This window comes from Gossypium arboreum, chromosome 1 (assembly GCF_025698485.1).
Source record: "Gossypium arboreum isolate Shixiya-1 chromosome 1, ASM2569848v2, whole genome shotgun sequence".
NCBI classification, from domain to species: Eukaryota; Viridiplantae; Streptophyta; class Magnoliopsida; order Malvales; family Malvaceae; genus Gossypium; species Gossypium arboreum.
The window spans coordinates 53,783,456-53,805,285 of NC_069070.1; positions in this window are offsets into that span (position 1 = coordinate 53,783,456).

A 21,830-nucleotide genomic window follows, 5' to 3' on the forward strand; every position below is an offset into this window, starting at 1 on the left:
ACTTAGGGAACACCAAAGATCAGCACACCAATTTTAAATCATCCATGCACCTATGCCGTCCAAGGGGTAATGTACCTACAACATTTAATTCAGCAAATTAAATCCCTTTTAGACACATTAAATTCGGCAACATAAATAAATCTTGCACCATAAATTAGGCTGGACATAATTAATCTTTGTAATAGTTAAGACATGTTTAATTGGTCCTAATTAATTAAGTACTTAATTTAGAACATAATTAAAACATGTCCAGATTATGACAAATTAATTAATAAAACTAACAGCAACTTAAATGATTTATTCTAGCATAATAAACGCAATAATGAAATGAGCTGAAACGAGCTCGATGAGCTAAGTTAAGTTGAAGTTGAGCTGATTTGAGCTTGAAGGAGTATGCATGGTTTGCTTGGCTTGCTGGTCCAAGAGCTTTCAAGAAGTCCAGCAACGGTTTCACCCCAAACTCTATCAACTAAGGTTGTTGTTGCATCTTTGAATCTCTTTGCTCGAGCTCAGGTGATCGGTCCTACGGGCAATTCGAGAGGATCTTCATTGGCAGCCGACAACTCGGGAGGTGTGGTTGTATCACCGGGTAGATGAGTCGAATTCACGTAGTTGCCCGATCATAGTTCGAGAGAGTCATTCGTGCTTCGGGTTTTAGAACTAGAAGTGAATGAAAAGAAACGGGTAAGCAGAAGGTTTCAAAGTAGGGTGAATTTAGTAATAGGTTCGATTTAGTAGCAAAGATGGATGATGGTTAAATGGCTCGGTTTGGAATAACAAGAAAATAATTCGAAGGATGGGAATGGAAAATGAACTTAACGTCAGGAATGATTCAACACTAAGAAGTGTCACCCCGGTTCCTATATTGTTAAGGTGAAAGTATGGATAGATGGATAGGTGAACGCCACACCAAGATTGGTGATAAGTTCAAACAAGACGATTAACGCCACTAGCAAAAGCCAGATAAGTCTTTCGAAACTTGTACGAGATATGAGAGGAAGCAACCTCACAAGAACAAATGTTCATTAACAATTTTGGCAAAAGTCCTTTACAAATGAAAGAAAAAAAATATTTATAGGCACATAGATGACCATTCAAATTCGGCATCTAGGTGTTCACACAATAATAAAAACGTTCACACTAATGTATTAAAATAGTTCATAAATTCGGCAGATTCATGCACTAGCTGAATGGACACTTTCTTCCCCCTTGGTTTGTGCATGAATGCTTAGTCATAAAGAAAGGCTTCAAGCGACTTGTATGTGCACCACAAGGTTGCATTCATCTCCTTGTGACGTTCATGCACTTGTATGGAACATGTATCTTCATAATTAAACACTTTAATGGCATGTAAGTTCATAAATGGCAGCATGAACCTAGTAAATTCGTTCTCTCCTTTTTGCATGCACTTAATTCAATCAATGTGTTGAATTATTGAGTTAATTCCTTCCCTTGTACGTTCTTGAACCCATCCATGCATGTGTAGTAGCCTATAGGTCAATTCAAAGTGTGAACATGTTCAAGGAGCTCTATGGTCAACATAGAATTAGTTAGGAGCTACTTCTTGGCCAAATAAGTGCCTTGGAAAGTTAAGAGACAGCCACCATACATGCACTTAAGCCATTCATGCATTCTATCATCCCATGCATTTGATCCATTCATGGACTAGCCTTTAATGTCCATACATGCATTCGACACATGCATGAATTTGTAGAAACATTGCATCTAGCCGTACATGCACCAGCATTTAATACTTCTTCATTCATGAGTGTCGAATGCCCAAAAGAGATGTTTCTTCATCCATACATTGTACCGTCCAAAGGAATGTACCTACATGAAATAAACAAGTCATTAAGACATCTCATGAACACTCATAAATTCGGCATGATGTGAACACATTAATGTCATGCATTAATTCGGCTATGTGAACATAATCAATTTATATAATGACAATGACATATTAATAACAAATATTAATATAAGACAAGTTTAATGCTTAAATGAATATGTGCATATTTTTATTTAATGTATTAAAGACAAAAACCGAGTTTAAACTAAAATGAGCTAAGCTTTAGCTCGTGAGCTAAAGTTGAGCTGAGGCTAAACTCCTAAACTGAAGTTGAGCTAAGGTTTAGCTCGTGAGTTGAATATGAGCTAGGAGTGAGCTCAGTTTAACTCAGGCAAGTTGGATCGAGCTTGAATAAGCTGGATTTGAGCTGGACGGAGCTCGTGGAGCTGGAAATGAGCTGGGATCAGCTTGCCAACATGTCAATGCTCGGCTTGACAGACTTGTTCGATGAAGTTCGCGGGGCGTGCTCGTATCACACACTAAATTGTGTTCCATCTAAATCATTTCAAAAGATGCCATATGAGATGTGTACTGGAAAATGTCCCAGTATGTCTTTTATGAAAATTTATGGATGCGAAGCTTATGTTAAATGTCAGACGTCTACTAAGCTTGAACCCAAATCTGAAAGGTGTATTTTTGTGGGGTATCCGAAAGAAACCAGAGGATATTATTTCTTTAATCCCACTAAGAACAAAATGTTTGTTGCTTGGACTGGTGTCTTCTTAGAGAGAGAAAGATTAAACTTGAAGAAATTTGAGAATCACGAAATACCACTAAACCAGAGATAGAACAACAGCAAATTCCACAAGAAATTGAGGAACAAGTGATACGAGCACGCCTCGTGAACTTTATCGAGCAAGTCTATCAAGCCGAGCAATGACATGTTGGCAAGCTGATCCCAGCTGGTTTCCAGCTCCACGAGCTCCGTCCAGCTCAAATCCAGCTTATTCGAGCTCAATCCATCTTGCCTGAGCTAAACTGAGCTCACTCCTATCTCACTTTTAACTCACGAGCTAAACCTTAGCTCAACTTCAGCTTAGGAGTTTAGCCTCAGCTCAACTTTAGCTCACGAGCTAAAGCTTAGCTCATTTTAGTTTAAACTCTGTTTTGTCTTTAATGCATTAAATAAAAATTTGCACATATTCATTTAAGCATTAAACTTGTCTTATATTAATATTTGTTATTAATATGTCATAGTCAATACATAAATTGATTATTTTCACATAGCTGAATTAATGCATGACATTAATGTGTTCACATCATGCCGAATTTATGAGTGTTCATGAGATATCTTAATGACTTATTTATTTCATGTAGGTACATCCCTTTGGACGGTACAATGTATGGATGAAGAAACATCTCTTTTGGACATTCCACACTCATGAATGAAGAAGTATTAAATGCTGGTGCATGTACGGCTAGATGCAAGGTTTCTACAAATTCATGCATGTGTCAAATGCATGTATGGACATTAAAGGCTAGTCCATGAATCGATCAAATGCATGGGATGATAGAATGCATGAATGGCTTAAGTGCATGTATGGTGGCTGTCTCCTAACTTTCCAAGGCACTTATTCAGCCAAGAAGTAGCTGTTCACACTTTGAATTGACCTATAAGCTACTACACATGCATGGATGGGTTCAAGAACGTCCAAAGGAAGGAATTAACTCAATAATTCAACACATTGATTGAATTAAGTGTATGCACAAAGGGGAGAACGAATTTACTAGGTTCATGCTGCCATTTATGAACCTACATGCTATTAAAGAGTTTAATTATGAGGATACATGTTCCATACAAGTGCATGAACGTCCCAAGGAGATGAATGCAACCTTTGGTGCACATACAAGTCACTTGAAGCCTTTCTTTATGATTTTCATGCACACACTTAGGGGGAAGAAAGTGTCCATTCAACTAGTTCATGAATCTGCCGAATTTATGAACTATTTTAATACATTAGTGTGAACGTTTTTATTATTGTGTGAACACCTAGATGCTGAATTTGAATGGTCATCTATGTGCCTATAAATATTTGTTTTTCTTTCAATTGTAAGAAACTTTTTGCCAAAATTTTTATTGAATTTAATCTTGTGAGAATTTTCTTCTCTAAACTTTGTTTGAGACTTTGTTGACTTATCTACCTAGTAGTGGCGTCAACCCTGTTTCGTTCACCCATATACCGAGGTTCCTACTTTGTTAAGTAATGGGTCGAGGTTCTATCATTTTCATTTTCGCCTTGAAAGCCTGCATTTGGTTCGATATTTTCTAATATTGGTTCGTGCTTGCTTTTGAGTTCCTTTTTTCCATTCTTTCATTTACTTTAAACTGAACCTTAATATTCATATTTTAAACCCTTCATTTGAACCCCTTGAATAGCTTCCACATAATTTATTTAGAAACATCTTTTTTGAACAAACCGAACGATACTTTCTCGTAGACAATCGGGCAAACTCGCATACGACTCGACTCTCCCCGAGGCAGTTCGTATCAACAAGTAACTGCTGTAGAAACACAACCACCGTGCAGATCTTTAAGAGAATGGCATACACTTGAGAGATATGGATTTCTCATTACAACGCATGGTGACGTTCTTCTTATAGATCAAAATGAGCCTAGAAATTATGAAGAAGCGGTGACGAGCCCAGACTCTGAGAAATGGCTTGAGGCCATGAGATCTTAGATGGATTCCATGTATGAAAACCAAGTATGGACTTTGATTGACCCACCCGAAGGGGTTAAATCGATAGGGTACAAATGTGTTTTCAAAAAAAAATTGACATGGATGGTAATGTACAAACATACAAGGGGCGATTACTCGCTAAAGGTTTTCGCCAAATTCATGGTGTTGACTATGATGAAGCCTTTTCTTCTATAGCTATGTTTAAATCCATCAGGATCTTGCTCGCCATAGCTGCATTTCATGATTATGAAATCTGGCAGATGGACGTCAAAACAGCTTTCCTTAATGGGAAACTTGAAGAGGATGTGTACATGACACAACCTGAAGGTTTTTGTCAATCCAAAGGATGCTAGAAAGAGATGTAAGCTACAAAGATCCATTTATGGATTAAAGCAAGCTTCTCGAAGTTGGAATTTTCGCCTTAACGATGCAATCAAAGAGTTTGGTTTTATCAAAAATGAAGATGAGCCATGTGTTTACAAGAAAGAGAGTGGGAACACTATCACATTCTTGGTACTGTATGTGGATGACATACTTATCATGGGAAATAACATACCTACCTTGCAGTCTATTAAGACTTGGTTAGGAAGTTGTTTTTCTATAAAGGACTTGGGCGAAGCCACTTACATATTAGGAGTCAAGATCTATAGAGATAGATCAAGACAACTACTAGGTCTAAGGCAAAGGACATACATAGATAAAGTATTGAAAAGGTTCAACATGGAAGAATCTAAGAGAGGATTCCTACCTATGAGACATGGTATTTCACTCTCGAAGAAAATGTGTCCTTCAACTCTACAAGAGAGAGAGCGTAAAATTCCATATGCTTTTCTTATTGGATCTATCATGTATGCCATGTTATGTACCCGTTCAGATGTCTCATATGCCTTAAGTATGACGAGCAGGTACCAAGTAGTTCCCGGTGAAGGTCAATGGACCACAATCAAGAATATCCTTAACTACTTGAGAAGAACTAAGGATACTTTCCTAATATAAGAGGTGAGGAAGAGTTAAGTGTAACAGGTTACACTGATGCCAGCTTCCAAACCGACAAGGATGATTCCGACAAGGATGATAACAGTAGCTGATTCTACAACAAAGGCCGAGTATATTGCAGCCAGTGAGGCAGCAAAAGAAGTGGTTTGGATTAAGAATTTCAGTACTGGACTAGAGGTTGTGCCTAGCATATCAGATGCTATAGAACTCTGATGTGATAACAATGGAGCCATTGCACAAGCTAAAGAACCTAGATCTCACTACCATCTTATTCGAGAGATTATCAATCGAGGGGATGTAGAGATATGTAGAGTACCTACAGATGATAACATTGCTGATCCCCTGACCAAGCCTCTGACACAGCAGAAGCATGATCATCACACTAAGTCACTTGGTATTAGATATATGAGTGATTGGTCTTACTGCTAGTGGGAGATTGTAAGAGTATGCCCAAAGATCAATCATGAGATGGTTGTAATAACATACTTGATTTACAATGTTTAATTAATATAAGGCGTTGCCATTATTATTTCAGTTTCTTTTCTATGTGTATAAATAAACTATTTTATAATAATATCCTAAGAATAATATGATTATTCTTAAAAGGTCCTTAGTCAAGGATTATTGTTGACTAGGACAATAATAATGCATTAAGACTAACATGTAGTTGATTGATGATAAAGAGTTGTCTTTGATATGGAGTGTCAGAATCAATGCATGAATATGTGTCTTAGAGAACAACATATTGGACTGACCCACTATGAGTATGTTTCTTGGATTATTATGTAATTTTCACAACATTCCTCATAGTGATTAATATGTATATGATCCTTAGACTTGAGATCATCATTATCCCAACATCGTGAGCTATATATTTTGATACAGTCAAACGTACACCGTAACTGGTTGTTTTATAAAGGTTGATGTTGGATATACCACAATCTATGTAAAGGGATACGATTGATCAATATAGGATAAGTCCTTCCTACATAATGGGAGTAATATCTTAGGTGACTTGATTGAGTGAGACTAGAAACGCCTGGCCATGCTCAAATAAGTTGATATGAGATGTCATACTTATTTGTGTATTATAGTCTACTCAAGGTATCAAGAAACATGGGATGAACTATGCAATTATGACTATTCCATGACTTGTGTCCATTCTAGAGATAAAGGACTTAAGGATTAATGCATGAAAGGTTAATCACAAAAGGTTATGTTGAATCATGACTTCTTATAACTTAGGTAGCAATGATGCATTGCTAGATGCCACTCATTGTTTGTAACATTAGAATCATTCTAGTATTATTGCTAACGTTACAAGAACCTACAGGGTCACACCCTATGGTTGAAATGAACAGAATAAAACATAGTTGGTATTGTGTTTGGTTGTCACATGAATTAAATTAATTATAGAGTTAATTTAATTGGACAATAAAATATCGAACATATTATATGTACAAGGATGTTGTACACATAAGGGAACATAATTCTATTAATATATGAATTTGGTTTGTATATAAATTTAAATAAATATAGTTTATCAAATCTTTATTATAATTAATGTAATTAAAATTTTCGGTTAAACATTATTATATTTATTTTAATTAAGATTATTATGTTTGATTAAAATTTAGTAAATTAAGAATTAGTTATATACATACCAATTATAAGGTCAGTTATATATAGAAAGGGAGAAAAACCCTAAAAAGTGAATATATATACAAACCCGAAGCTTTGCTACTAGGTTTAGCAGTCGTCAAGCAAAATATCTCTGAAAATAGTTTTGGGGATTTCTTTCGTTCATTGTCAATTGGGTGGGTTATGTAGAGGTTGGGATCATAAAGATTGTGGCTTGGATTCGAAAGCAAAACAGTATTCTCATTGCCGAGGCTTCATTGTCTACTCAAATTGAAGTTTCGATAATTTCAAAACTTTTTTCACCCTGATTCATTCCTCGTACATGGATCCATGGTTTGGATCACCGGAATATATAAATATTTTTTTCGCTGTGCCATGGGGGTATTGGTGTTCCAACAATACTTTCCCTCGGACTTGGCACAGTGTAAGGAAAATGTTTTCCCATTGCTGTTCATTCTCCACACATTGGAGAATTAGACTCCTCTTGACGACAAGGAGTTCGCCATCAACAGCATGCTCCAAGTCTTCCTCCTTGTTGGATGTGGCTTCGGGATCATTTTTAACTTCTTCCTCTAACTCAATTTCTCCATTCACTTGCACCACCATAATGCTTCAGTTTGGGCATTGACTAGAATTATGCCTCCTCCCGAGGCATTTGAAGCACTTGATGTCCCTCGAACGGTTGGGAAAACTCTCGGTAGCCTTACCTTTGCTTATTTCGCCTAAGGGCTTATTCGTCTTGGCTGTCACCGTTAGCTCTTTGGCTCGACTTCATGTAGTATTTTTGCTAATGCCTTGGTTCCATTTGGATGTGTTCGTGGTGGAATAGCCTCAAACAACACCTTTGCACTTCAATTGTTTCTCCACCTTAATGGCCATGTGCACCATGTCCGTGACTTCGACGTAATGTTATAGCTCCACGATATTGGCAATGTCTCGATTGAGACCAGCTAGGAAGCGCGCCATTGTTGCCTCGCTGTCTTCTTGGACATCCGCTCGAATCATCGCGATTTCCATCTCTTTGTAATAATCTTCAACACTCCTCGATCCTTGGGTAATGTAACAGTCTAGTTTTGGCCCTAGTCAGAATAGTGGTTTTGGGACTGCAAATCTGAGTCTGAAAAATATTTTAATATTATTTTTTGTGTCTGTGATATGTGAATTTATGTCTGCGAAATTTTTGTGATTTAATTTGTCTGTTTCTGTGCTTAATTATGAAAAAGGATAAATCACGTAAAGTGTAAAAGTTGTCTGCTGTTTGTTAAAAGTGCCTATTTGTTTTGGCTCATTAAAGATAAGGTCCTTATGATGAAATAAATCCAATTATATGATAGTGGAATATATGGTTTGGCATAATGGTTAATATGGTTATTTTTAAAGGGTGGTTAGGTAAATGGTTTATTAATGTATATTATAATAAAACCAAAGCATAAAATATTTCCATTATGCTTCATCTTCGCCAAAAATTAGATGAAAAAGGAAGCCATTGATGCTTCAAGGTATTCAGCCATTGCATGAGTGAATAGGTTAGTCTATTTTGTTCGGTTTTTTTATGATTTTTACGTTTCTGTGATCGTTGCTTTGTGTTCTTCAAAACCCATGTCTGAATTTCTATTTCTGTTAAAGATTTCATGAAATGCCATTATTGATATCATCAGTTTTGTGATGTTTTTGGATGAATTATAAAGGCTTGGTAGATGATTTATATGTTTTGTCTTTGAATTTTGATGAAATAGAGCTATTTGGGCTAATTTGTGAAAATGAGGTTTTGAAGGACTAAATTGTGAATTAAATATGTTATTTGGGCCGGTATGGAAGCGATGTATATTCGTCCAAGCTATAGTCTTGGCGAATTTTGCATATTTGTGATTTTGTGAAAAATGGATTAAATTGTCAAAGTGTGAAAATGTAAGGGTTAATACGAAAAGTGCGCTAAATATGTGTTCATGGATTATTTTGAGTGAAATGAATGATCGAATGGTTGAATTTAAATTGTATTAGATCAAGAACAAAAAAATCAGACTTAGATTGAGGGAAGTCCAAAATAGTTGAATAGTCGACTTGTTCCGTTCGAAATCCATACGAAGTAAGTCAAATTACAATTACGTATTAAACTGGTTAAGTTCTGCATATACAAACTTTAATTTGTATTGGATGGCATTGAGAGCCTGATAAATACCTTTTGAGTAAATTCTGTTAATATTTGGCATCCAAAAAGCTCTGTATGCTTCTAAAGGAACGTCACATCTATCTGAGATATCATGTAAGATCGTGTCTGGGACACAGGCTTCGATTGATATTTACGTATAAGACCATGTCTGGGATAGAGGCATCGATATTGAATTACATGTAAGACCACGTCAGGGACGTCAGCATTGTACTTGTTTGTGAGTATCGGTATCGTATCTGAACTGTCTGATGATAGAGTACGAAATATGAGAATGATTATATGAAATGTATAACCTATACAGGTACGTTTGTATTGTATTAAATTTATGAATATAAAAGATTTTGTCTCTGTGAAATATGTATGGAATTTGGAAATGAGGCACGACATATAAGCAAACAAAGGAGCATGGTTAAGTTTATGAATTATTCTATGAAATAGTTATGAATCTTTATGGTTGAATTGTACTTATAAGCTTTAGTAGTTAGACCAATTGTATTTGGCTTACTAAGCTCCTTGTAGCTTACCCCGTGTGATTTATGTCTGTTTTTCAGATATCGTAGCTACTGAAGTCTTGGGGATAGTCGAGGATCATCACCACACTATCGACTTCATTTTGGTACTCTTAAAAGTGTAAATTTTAAAGTATGGTATGTATAGGTTAGAATGTCTATGTAATTAAGTTTTGATTTGTATATATATGTTATGCCATGATAGTTGGCTAGCCAATGATAAGTTTGTGCATAATTTTGGTGTATGTTTGTAATATGCTATGTTCTAATGCGATTTGGCCATTTTGAACATAGAATTGGTTGAAAAATTTGGTATGATTGTTGTATATTATTGCTTGTAGGATTGAACCCCAAAAGGGGTGGTAAAATTGGCTTAAACCAAGCCTGCTTTGTACCACACAGTCAAAGGCCATAGGCATGCTTTGTGGCCGTGTTTGTTTGGCAGTAACCTCTTAAAAATCACATGGCTTTGACACACGGGCGTGTCATATGGCTGTGGGCATAAGTCAGTAGCTAGCCAAGTATCACACGGCCATAGCACACGGGTGTGTCTATTGGCCGTGGGTGAAAGTATGCCTGCTCTGTTTTGGCCCGGTTTGATCATATGGGCATGTCTGGTGCCCGTGTGTCTCACACGGCTTAGTCACATGGGCATGTGACTTTAACAATTTTGAAAGATTTGAAGTTCTGAAAATTCGGAATGTGTTTGTTTTAGTCCAGACCTTTCTTAAAAGTACATTTTAGGTCTCGTAGACCATCTTAAGAGATGATTGCTTATGAAATAATGTTATATGATATCTATGATTCTGAATTGGTTTGAAATGTTCTGTTTGTCTGGTAATGCCCCTTACCTATTCCGGCGACGGATATGGGATAGGGGTGTTACATTTTATTTTTTTATTGGTATCTGAAACTGTGATAGTGTGATGAATCCTGACATTGAAATGTGCTTTTATATAGCAATGGATCCCAATAGAGCTATAGCTGACGATGTTGAAAGCAATGCGCCTGCCCCCGCGTAAGGGACGGTGCAAGATGATTCACAACCGACTATGAGTAGCCGTGATAGCAAGGTTAAGCAAGCCTTCTATCAGATGATGAATGAATGGTTCACCCAATACATTAGAATTAATCCGGCTGTACAACAACCTCCACCCCCGGTTAATCCTTCTCAAATTCTTGCTATGCCCTCGATGAGTCCGGTTCAGCTAAGTAGACCACCAGCTGATAAGATTAGAAAGTATGGGGCTAAAGAATTTCGAGCTACAACGAATGATGATGTTGAAAGAGCCAAATTCTGGTTCGAGAATACAATATGAGTGTTTGATGAAATGTCTCTGAATCCTGAGGAATGTGTTAAATGTGTCGTATCATTAGTACTAAACTTTAATATCTGTGGTTTCGAGTGAACGAGTTACTTGGAATTTCTTCCAAGCTGAATTCCGGAAGAAATACATTCATCATTCATTGATTAGAAACGTAAAGAGTTTCTCGAGCTTAAACAAAGTCGTATGTTTGTTAATGAATACGAATGTGAATTTGTGAGATTGAGCCAGTATGCTCGGGAATGTGTATCAAATGAAGCAATAATGTGCAAAAGGTTTGAAGATGGACTAAATAAAGATATCCGTCAGTTAGTGGGGATTTTGGAGATTAAAGAAATGGTAGTGCTCGTTGAGCGAGCTTGTAAAGCTGAAGAATTAGGCAAAGAGAAAAGAAAAGCTGATTCTGAAGTCAAGGATGTTAGAAAGAGATCTACGAATGGATCATTTCAGTCTATGTCAAAGAAATTCTGGGATGATTATAGCCGTTCAAATGCTGATGTAGGACATTTGAGTCGAGATCGAGCTAGATCGCATTTGAATTTCAGAACTCCTGCTACTTCATTGAAGTGTCAAGAATGTGTGATTTGAGAGACCTGAATGTAAACACTGTGGTAAAAGACATCTGGGAAATTGTAGATTGAATGATCGAACCTGTTTCCGATGTAGATTTCTAGACCATTTTGTAAGAGATTGTTCTGAACCTGCTGAGCAAGAGAATGTACAGAATTCAAGATCAAGGAACACCTCAGCTAGAGGTAAACCTTCTAGAAATACGGGAAATGTTAGCCGTGGTTAAAAGAGCTACTAGGGATACTCTTGTTAAATCTGAGGCCAGAGCACCTGCCAGAGCCTATGCTATTCGAGCTCGTGAGGAAGCCTCGTCTCCAGACGTGATTACTGGTACTTTTACTCTTTATGATACTTCTGTGATTGCATTAATAGACCCTGGATCAACGCATTCTTATATCTATATGAATTTAGTACACAGTAAGACTTTGCCTGTAGAGTCTACTAAATTCATAATTAGAGTATCAAACCTCTTAGGCAAAAGTGTCTTGGTTGATAAAGTCTGCAAGAATTGCCCATTAATGATTCGAGATGTCTGTTTTCTTGCTGATTTGATGCTTTTGCCTTTTGACTAATTTGATATAATTTTGGGAATGGATCGGTTAACTCTGCATGATGCTATCGTGAATTGCAAACGAAAAGTCATTGATCTAAGGTGTAAGAATGATGAGATAATTCAAATTAAGTCTAGTGATCTGAATGGACTACCAGCTGTGATATCTGCAATGAAAGCACGAAAATTTGTGAAGAAAGGCTGTGAAGCCTACTTAGCTTATGTGTTAGACTCGAAAGTGGATGATAGGAAAGTTGAATCAATGCTCGTTGTCTGCGAATTTTCTGATGTGTTTCCTAAAGAACTACCGGGTTTGCCTCCGATGCGAGAAGTTGAGTTTGGCATTGAATTAGTACCTGCTACTACTCCAATATCAATAGCTCTATATAGAATGGCTTCGACCGAATTAAAGGAATTGAAATCTCAGTTGCATGAATTATAGATCGAGGATTTACTAGACCGAGCTTCTCACCATGGGGTGCTTCGGTTTTATTTGTGAAAAAGAAAGATGGAACAATGAGAATGTGTATTGATTACCGTCAACTTAATAAAGTGACTGTAAAGAAAAAATACCCTTTGCCTAGAATTGATGACTTATTCGATCAGTTGAAAGGTGCTACTGTGTTTTCTAAGATAGATCTGTGATCGGGTTACTACTAGTTGCGAGTAAAGGATTCTGATATTCTGAAAACTACTTTTAGAATGAGGTACGGGCAATATGAATTTTTAGTTCTGCCTTTTGGATTAACGATGCACCTGCTATCTTTATGGATTTGATGAATAGAATATTCAGACCGTATTTAGATCAATTTGTTGTAGTATTCATTGATGACATATTGATTTATTCACGTGATGAATCTGAACATGCCAAGCATTTGAGAATAGTGCTACAAACTCTACGAAATAAATAATTGTATGCAAAGCTTAGTAAATGTGAATTCTGGTTGTAAGAAGTTGGTTTCTTGGGTCATATTGTATCAGTATCTGGTATTCGAGTTGATCCAAGCAAAATTTCCGCTATACTAGATTGGAAGCCCCCGAGGAATGTATCTGAAGTCTACAGTTTTCTGGGACTTGCCAGTTACTACAAACAATTTGTAAAAGATTTCTCAGTGATAGCAACTCCATTGACAAAATTGCTTCAGAAAGATGTGAAATTTGAATGGTCTGAGAAATGTCAGAAAAGTTTTGATCGATTAAAAGCTCTGTTAACTGAAGCTCCGGTGTTGGTACAACCTGAGTCAGGTAAAGAATTCGTTGTTTATAGCGATGCTTCGTTGAATGGACTAGGTTGTGTTTTAATGCAAGAAGGAAAAGTTGTTGCTTATGCTTCGAGACAGTTGAAGCTGCATGAGAAGAACTATCCGACACACGATCTTGAGTTAGCTGCCATTGTGTTTGCTTTGAAGATTTGGCATCACTATCTATTTGGTGAGAAATGTCACGTGTTTTCTGATCATAAAAGAATGAAGTATTTAATGATGCAAAAGGATTTGAATCTGTGGCAGAGAAGATGGTTAGAACTATTAAAAGACTGCAAACTTGTAATTGATTATCATCTGGGAAAAGCAAATGTTGTTACTTATGCTTTGAGTCGAAAATCATTATTTTTTTTAGTACGATGAATTCTCATTTAGTTCTATCTGATGATGTTTTAGTTTTAGCTGAATTAAAAGCGAGACCTTTGTTCTTACAACAGATCTGCAAGGCTCAGAAGATTGATAATGAGATTATGGTTAAACAAACTCAATGTAATTCTGATTCTGATTCTAAATTCTGAATAGATGTTGATGACTGTCTGAGATTCAGAAATAGACTTTGTATTCTGAGAAATTGAAGTTGATTCAAATGATTTTAAGTGAAGCTGTAGATTTTTTGTACATTCGGGGAGTACAAAAATGTATAATGATCTGAAGAAGCATTATTGGTGGTCCGGAATGAAAAGAGATATCTCTGATTTTGTTTCTAAATGTTTAATCTGTCAGCAAGTTAAAGCTAAACATCAGGTGCCATCTGGGTACAACCAATTATGATTCCGGAATGGAAATGGGATCGAGTGACCATGAATTTTGTTTCGAGTTTACCCGTCTCTGAGAAAGAAAGATTCAATCTGGGTTGTAGTTGATAGATTAACAAAGTTAGCTCATTTTATTCCAATACGATCTGATTTCTCACTCGATAAATTAGCTGAGTTATATATTTTTGATATTGTGAGATTGCATGGTGTGCCATTGTCGATAGTGTCAGATAGAGGCCCAAGATTTACATCGTTATTTTGGAAGAAATTACATTTTAACACTACTTTTCATCCGCAAACTGATGGTCAATCTAAACGGATTATTTAGATACTCGAGGATATGTTGAGATGTTGCATTCTTGAGTTTGGAGGTACGTGGGAACAATATCTACCTTTGATTGAATTCGCTTATAATAATAGCGCTTTCAATCGAGCATTAAAATGGCACCGTACGAAGCCTTATAGGTAGAAAGTGTAGAACTCCGTTATACTAGACTGAACTCAGTGAGAATAAGATTTACGGTATTGATCTGATAAAAGAAACAGAACAGAAAGTGAAAGTAATCCGAGATAGTTTAAAAGTTGCCTCTGATCGTCAGAAATCTTATGCGGATTTAAAACGAAAAGATATCAAAATTAAGGTCGGTGATAAAGTGTTTCTAAAAGTATCTCCATGGAAGAAACTGTTCCTATTTGGCAAAAAGGGCAAGTTGAGTCTGAGGTTCATTGGACCGTATGAAATCATCGAACGAGTTAGGCCGGTGCTTATAGATTGAGGCTACCATCTGAGTTAGAAAAGATTCATAATGTGTTTCACGTATCAATGCTTCGATGATACAGATCTAATCCTTCGCATGTAATTTCACCATCTGCGATTGAAATTCAATCTGATATGACTTACGAAGAAAATTTGATCCGTATTTTAGCTCATGAGGTTAAAGAGTTGTGAAACAAGAAAATTCCATTGGTTAAAGTGATGTGGCATTGACACGGTGTTGAAGAGGCCATGTGGGAGCTGAAGTTGCTATGAAACAAAAATATCCGAATCTATTTAATGGTAAGATTTTAGGGGACGAAAATCCCTAAGGGGGAAAATTGTAATAGTCTGGCTTTGACCCTAGTCGGAATAGTGGTTTTGGGACCATAAATCTGAGTCTGAAAAATATTTTAATATTATTTTTTGTGTCTGTGATATGTGAATTTATGTCTGTGAAATTTCTGTGATTTAATTTGTCTATTTTTGTGCTTAATTATGAAAAAGGATTAAATCGCGTAAAGTGTAAAAGTTGTTTGCTGTTTGTTAAAAGTGCCTATTTGTTTTGGCTCATTAAAGGTAAGGTCTTTATGATGAAATAAATCCAATTATATGATAGTGGAATATATGGTTTGGCATAATGGTTAATATGGTTATTTTTAAAGGGTGGTTAGGTAAATGGTTTATTAATGTATATTATAATAAAACCAAAGCATAAAATATTTCCATTATGCTTCATCTTTGCCGAAAATTAAAAGAAAAAGGAAGCCATTGAAGCTTCAAGGTATTCGGCCATTGCATGAGTGAATAGGTTAGTCTATTTTGTTCGATTTTTGATGATTTTTACATTTCTGTGATCATTGCTTTGTGTTCTTTAAAACTCATGTCTGAATTTCTATTTTAGTTAAAGACTTCATGAAATGCCATTGTTGATATCATCAGTTTTGTGATGTTTTTGGATGAATTGTAAAGGCTTGGTAGATGATTTATATGTTTTGTCTTTGAATTTTGATGAAATAGAGCTATTTGGGCTAATTTGTGAAAATGAGGTTTTGAAGGACTAAATTGTGAATTAAATATGTTATTTCGGCTAGTATGGAAGCGATGTATATTCGTCCAAGCTATTGTCTTGGCGAATTTTGCATATTTGTGATTTTGTGAAAAATGGATTAAATTGTCAAAGTGTGAAAAATGTAAGGGCTAAAATGAAAAGTGTGCTAAATATGTGTTCATGGATTATTTTGAGTGAAATGAATGATTGAATGGTTGAATTTGAATTGTATTAGATCAAGAACAAAGAAAATCAGACTTAGATCAAGGGAAGTCCAAAATAGTTGAATAGTCGACTCGTTCTGTCCAAAATTCGTACAAGGTAAGTCAAATTACAATTACGTGTTAAACTGATTAAGTTCTGCATATACAAACTTTAATTTGTATTGGATGGCCTTGAGAGCCTGATGTGATCCGGCCCGGGTAGATGAGTCAAATTCACGTAGTTGCCCGATCGTAGTTCGAGAGAGTCGTTCGTGCCTCGAATTTTAGTAATAAAAGTAAAATAATGGATTAGAATAAGCGGAATGTTTCAAGAAGGGTAAGTTTAGTAATAGGTTTGGTTATGTGTAGCAAAGATGGGTGATGGATAAATGGGTCAGTTTGGTTACAAGAAGGAAAGTTGAAAGATGGGGGATGGAAAAACGAACTCAACGTCAGGAATGATTCAACACTAAGAAGTGTCACCCCGGTTCCTATATTGTTAAGGTGAAGTATGGATAGATGGATAGGGGAACGCCACACCAAGATTGGTGATAAGTTCAAACAAGACGATTGACGCCACTAGCACAAGCCAGATAAGTCTTTCGAAACTTGTACGAGATATGAGAGGAAGCAACCTCACAAGAACAAATGTTCATTAACAAATTTGGCAAAAGCCCTTTACAAATGAAATCAACAAACTATTTATACTAGTTTCTTATGCTAACCGAATAGTCCATTCCTGAACTTAATGATTAAGTAATGAACCTAAATTAAGACATGAACATTCTAGAAAAATGACCAATGGTGTCCTTGTCCATGTTCGGTCGAATGGGAGGTGAATGGGCAGCTTCATGTATGAGCAAGCTTTGGAAGCCAATGGGATTGTCTAGGTTCGGCCATGGGATGTATGAAACTCCCAAAGGGTGTCTCTTGGCCGAATAGGTGCTTAGGAAACTCCAAGGGTCCTTCCACATGCATCGGTTGTACATGGAACTTGGAAGGGGCCTTAAACCTAGCCGTACATGCACTTGCATTGATTACCCCCATTCATGCATGTGTGCCGTCCAAGGGAGATGCACCTTTCAATATGCATTAACCTTCCATGTACATGAATGTATGTCCTCCAAACATTGAACCGGTCCATGCATGTATCCTCCTGTTCATGCACCTTGCATTAAATGCCATGAATGTATCTTCCAAATTCGGCTAACCTACATGAAACGGCCATGGGATGCATGAAACTCCCAAAGGGTGTCTCTTGGCGAATAGGTGCTTAGGAAACTCCAAGGGTCCTTCCACATGCATCGGTTGTACATGGAACTTGGAAGGGGCCTTAAACCTAGCCGTACATGCACTTGCATTGATTACCCCCATTCATGCATGTGTGCCGTCCAAGGGAGATGCACCTTTCAATATGTATTAACCTTCCATGTACATGAATGTATGTCCTCCAAACATTGAACCAGTCCATGCATGTATCCTCCCGTTCATGCACCTTGCATTAAATGCCATGAATGTATCTTCCAAATTCGGCTAACCTACATAATTAAATAACATAATTAAATAACACACAACTATTCATATAATTATAATTTAAAATAATAACTAAATAACTTAATATCACTAACTAAATTTGAACACAATAATTATAAGTCAACTTATAATAAATTCAGCTAGCTCAAATAGTCAAAAACACTTAGTGAGCTAAATTGAGCTAGGGAATTCGGCATGAGCTGTAACAAACTTAGTTATAAGCTAGATTAATACTTAATTTATTGAAATGAAAAAGGAATGAGTTGAAACGAGCTAAATTCGAGCTTAAACGAGCTAAATTCGAGCTCAAGTGAGCTGATGGGAACTGAATGGCGCATGGGGGAGCTGAAGAAGAGCTGAGGTCGGATTGCAAAATGGTGCATGGAGTCTTCAAGGAGTTATTCTTAGCTCCTCCAACATTATAGAGCTGGTTATCTTCCCAAATGCGCATCACAAAGGCTGATATAGCATCTTGAAGTTGCTTGGTTCGAGCTCGGGTCATGGGACCTTTTGGCAGCTCAATAGATCCTTGGTGTGCATTCGAGGATGCCCCGGGTGTGCTCACATTAGAGCCTGATGAATACCTTTTGAGTAAATTCTGTTAATATTTTGGTATCCGAAAAGCTGTGTATGCTTCTAAAGGAACGTCAACATCTATCTGAGATATCGTGTAAGACCGTGTCTGGGACATAGGCCTCGACTGATATTTACGTATAAGACCATGTCTGGGACATCGGCATCATATCTAATTTCATGTAAGACCCTGTCTGGGAGAGAGGCATCGATATTGAATTACATGTAAGACCACGTCAAGGACGTCGGTATTGTACTTGTTTGTGAGTATCAATATCGTATCTGAACTGTCTGATGATAGAGTACGAAATATGAGAATGATTATATGAAATGTATAACCTACACAGGTACGTTTGTATTGTATTAAATTTCTGAACATTAAAGACTCTGTCTCTGTGAAATATGTATGGAATTTGGAAATGAGGCACGACATATAAGCAAACAAAGAAGCATGGTTAAGTTTATGAATTATTCTATGAAATAGTTATGAATCTTTATGGTTGTATTGTACTTATAAGCTTTAGTAGTTAGACCAATTGTATTTGGCTTACTAAGCTCCTTGTAGCTTACTCTGTATGATTTTGTCTATTTTTTAGATATCGTAGCTACTGAAGGCTCGGGGATAGTCGAGGATCGTCACCACACTATCGACTTCATTTTGGTACTCTTGAAAGTGTAAATTTTAAAGTATGGCTTGTATAGGTTAGAATGTCTATGTAATTAAGTTTTGATTTGTATATTGATAAACCGTAATTTATATATATTCCTATTCCATGCTTAGCACATTTTATGAATGATTTTCCCTTAGATTTGGTGAATTCGATGCTCTTAATGCCTTAATTTCATATTTTATACTTAGGTGAGCATAGAAGAGTGAAAGGAACGAGAAACGGGCCAAAAATAGAGAAAATGGTCCAACGTATGAAATCAACACGGCCTGGATCGCCTCACATGGGCAGACCACACAACTGTGTCAATTTGGTAGAATCGAAGCACGACTCACATGGGTGGACCACACGCCCGTGCCTATTTAACAGGCTTGACCATAGCCTGAAGTAATCGCACACGGGTGTGTCCCTGTCGAGCCAAATTGAATCCAATTCAAAAAAGGCCAATTTTGAGGGTTTTTAGGCATTCTAAAGCCTATAAATACACCCTAGAGGAGGAGGAAAAGGGGGGACACAAAGGAAGAAGCAGGGAACTGCTCAAGGAAAGCCGATTGATCCATCTCAGCAAGTTAGATTCATCATCAAGACTGAAGATCTCCCCTCAATTTCCCTTCAGGAGTTTTGGGTTTTTTTTTATGTTTTGTATTCATTATTCTTTTGAGATGTTTACCTTTTTAGTTATGAACTAAAACCTCTAAATACCTAAGGGGAATGAAACCTAAGATAGATCTTGTTATTATTATCTGAATTGTATGATAAATATTTGACTTGTTCTTAATTATGTGTTCTTAATTCTTGTTTTGATATTCCAGGATATTGATTCAAGTTAAGCTCTTATTCAGAGGAGGAATAGACCATGTCTAAGAGTACATTTGTCATAATTAATCGGAGTTGATTGCACACCTAGTGATGGGGTGACAAGATTTTGCCGGATTAAGGTGAAACCTAATAAGGGGATCCATAGATCGAGTTAATGCAACCCTAGGGAGTTAATTAGAAAGAGATTTCAATTATTCAACCTAGGGTTAGACGTTGTTAGTCTCGAGAGGGATAGTAATATAACTTAGGGATTTCTACGAATTAAGTCAAATGAATAAATCATCCGATTTAGAGTCAAATAACAAGTGAAGTCAAATAACAATTCGAACGTACCTGAATCGGATACATATTCACTTATTCATTCATTTTCTCGGAATGCCCTTTGAACCGTTCGGAAACGTAAGGATACGCGGATAGCTCAAAGAACATATACAATGCCAATGTTCCAAACCTGGTCTTACATGTAATCAAACATCGATGCCACTATCCCAGACAGGGTCTTTACGAAATTAGATACGATGCCGATGTCCCAGACATGGTCTTACACTCAAAACAGAAGTTGATGCCAATGTCCCAGACATGGTCTTACACGAAATCACAAAACGCAATCCTATGTCATGACATATGTATCCTAACTATTCCTAAGGTTTGTACGTGGCTTTTTAGACGTCGGAACTTTGTTGATACTTGCTCGGATAGCATATATTTAGGTCGGACATTCATTCATCACAATTCAATATCAAATGAATAATAATAATTCAATTTAAACACGTTTATTGTATATTGACTTGTACAGATTCAAATGAATGAAATCAGTTACTGGACAACTTTCGACTTTCCCTGATCTAACTCTATTTTCTTTAATTCTTGATCTATGTAAATTCAAATTTAACTTATTCAACCATAAATTCATTCAAAACAATCCATAAACACTTATTTAGGGTAATTTGCAAAGTAGCCCTCACATTTTTACATTTTGACATTTTAGTCCCTAATACACAAAATCACAAAATACACATAATTTTCTTGTACACAAGCTTAGCCAAATTTTCATAGCTCTCATACAAGTCCATACATTTCATTTATTTCACATTTTAGTCCCTCAAAATAAAATTTTTACAATTTAGCCCATTTTACTCAGAATCATCAAAAATCCAAAGACAAAACATATAAACCCAACATCAAACTTACATGTTTCATCAATTAACAACATAAAGCTCATGAATTTATCCATGGCACATTTCAAAATCATTATCAAAATCAGTAATTAAGATATGGGCTTGATAATATACGAAACAATGATTACAAAAACGTAGAAATTATCAAAAATCAAGTTAAAACGTACCTTCAATCAAGCTAGATATTGGCCGAATGCTTCAAACACATAAACCCTAGCTTTTGTTTCTTCAATTTCAGTAAACAAGATGATAAAATGACCCCTTTCCATGTTTTGTTATAATTAATAAACATTTATATTCATTTTACCATTTTAGCCTTGCTATTTTTATTAGAATTCCACTATCTAATGTTCAACTATGTTATTTAATTCATTGAATGGTCAAATAACATCATAAGGACCTCACAATTATAAAGCCAAATCAAATAGGCATTTTTAACATATAGCAGACAACTTTTACATTTTACGCAATTAGGTCCTTTTTCAAAATTAAGCACACAAACATTCAAATTTCCATACGAGATATTCACACATGCTCATTCACATATCATAAGCACAGAAAATAATATTTAACTATTTTTCTGACTCAGATATGTGGTCTCAAAACTACTATTCCAACTAGGGTCAAAACTGAACTGTTACAATTCTCCCCCCTTAGGGATTTTTGTTCCCGAAAATCTTACCGTTAAATAGATTCGGATATTGTCGTCTCATAGAATCTTCAGGCTCCCACGTGGCCTATTC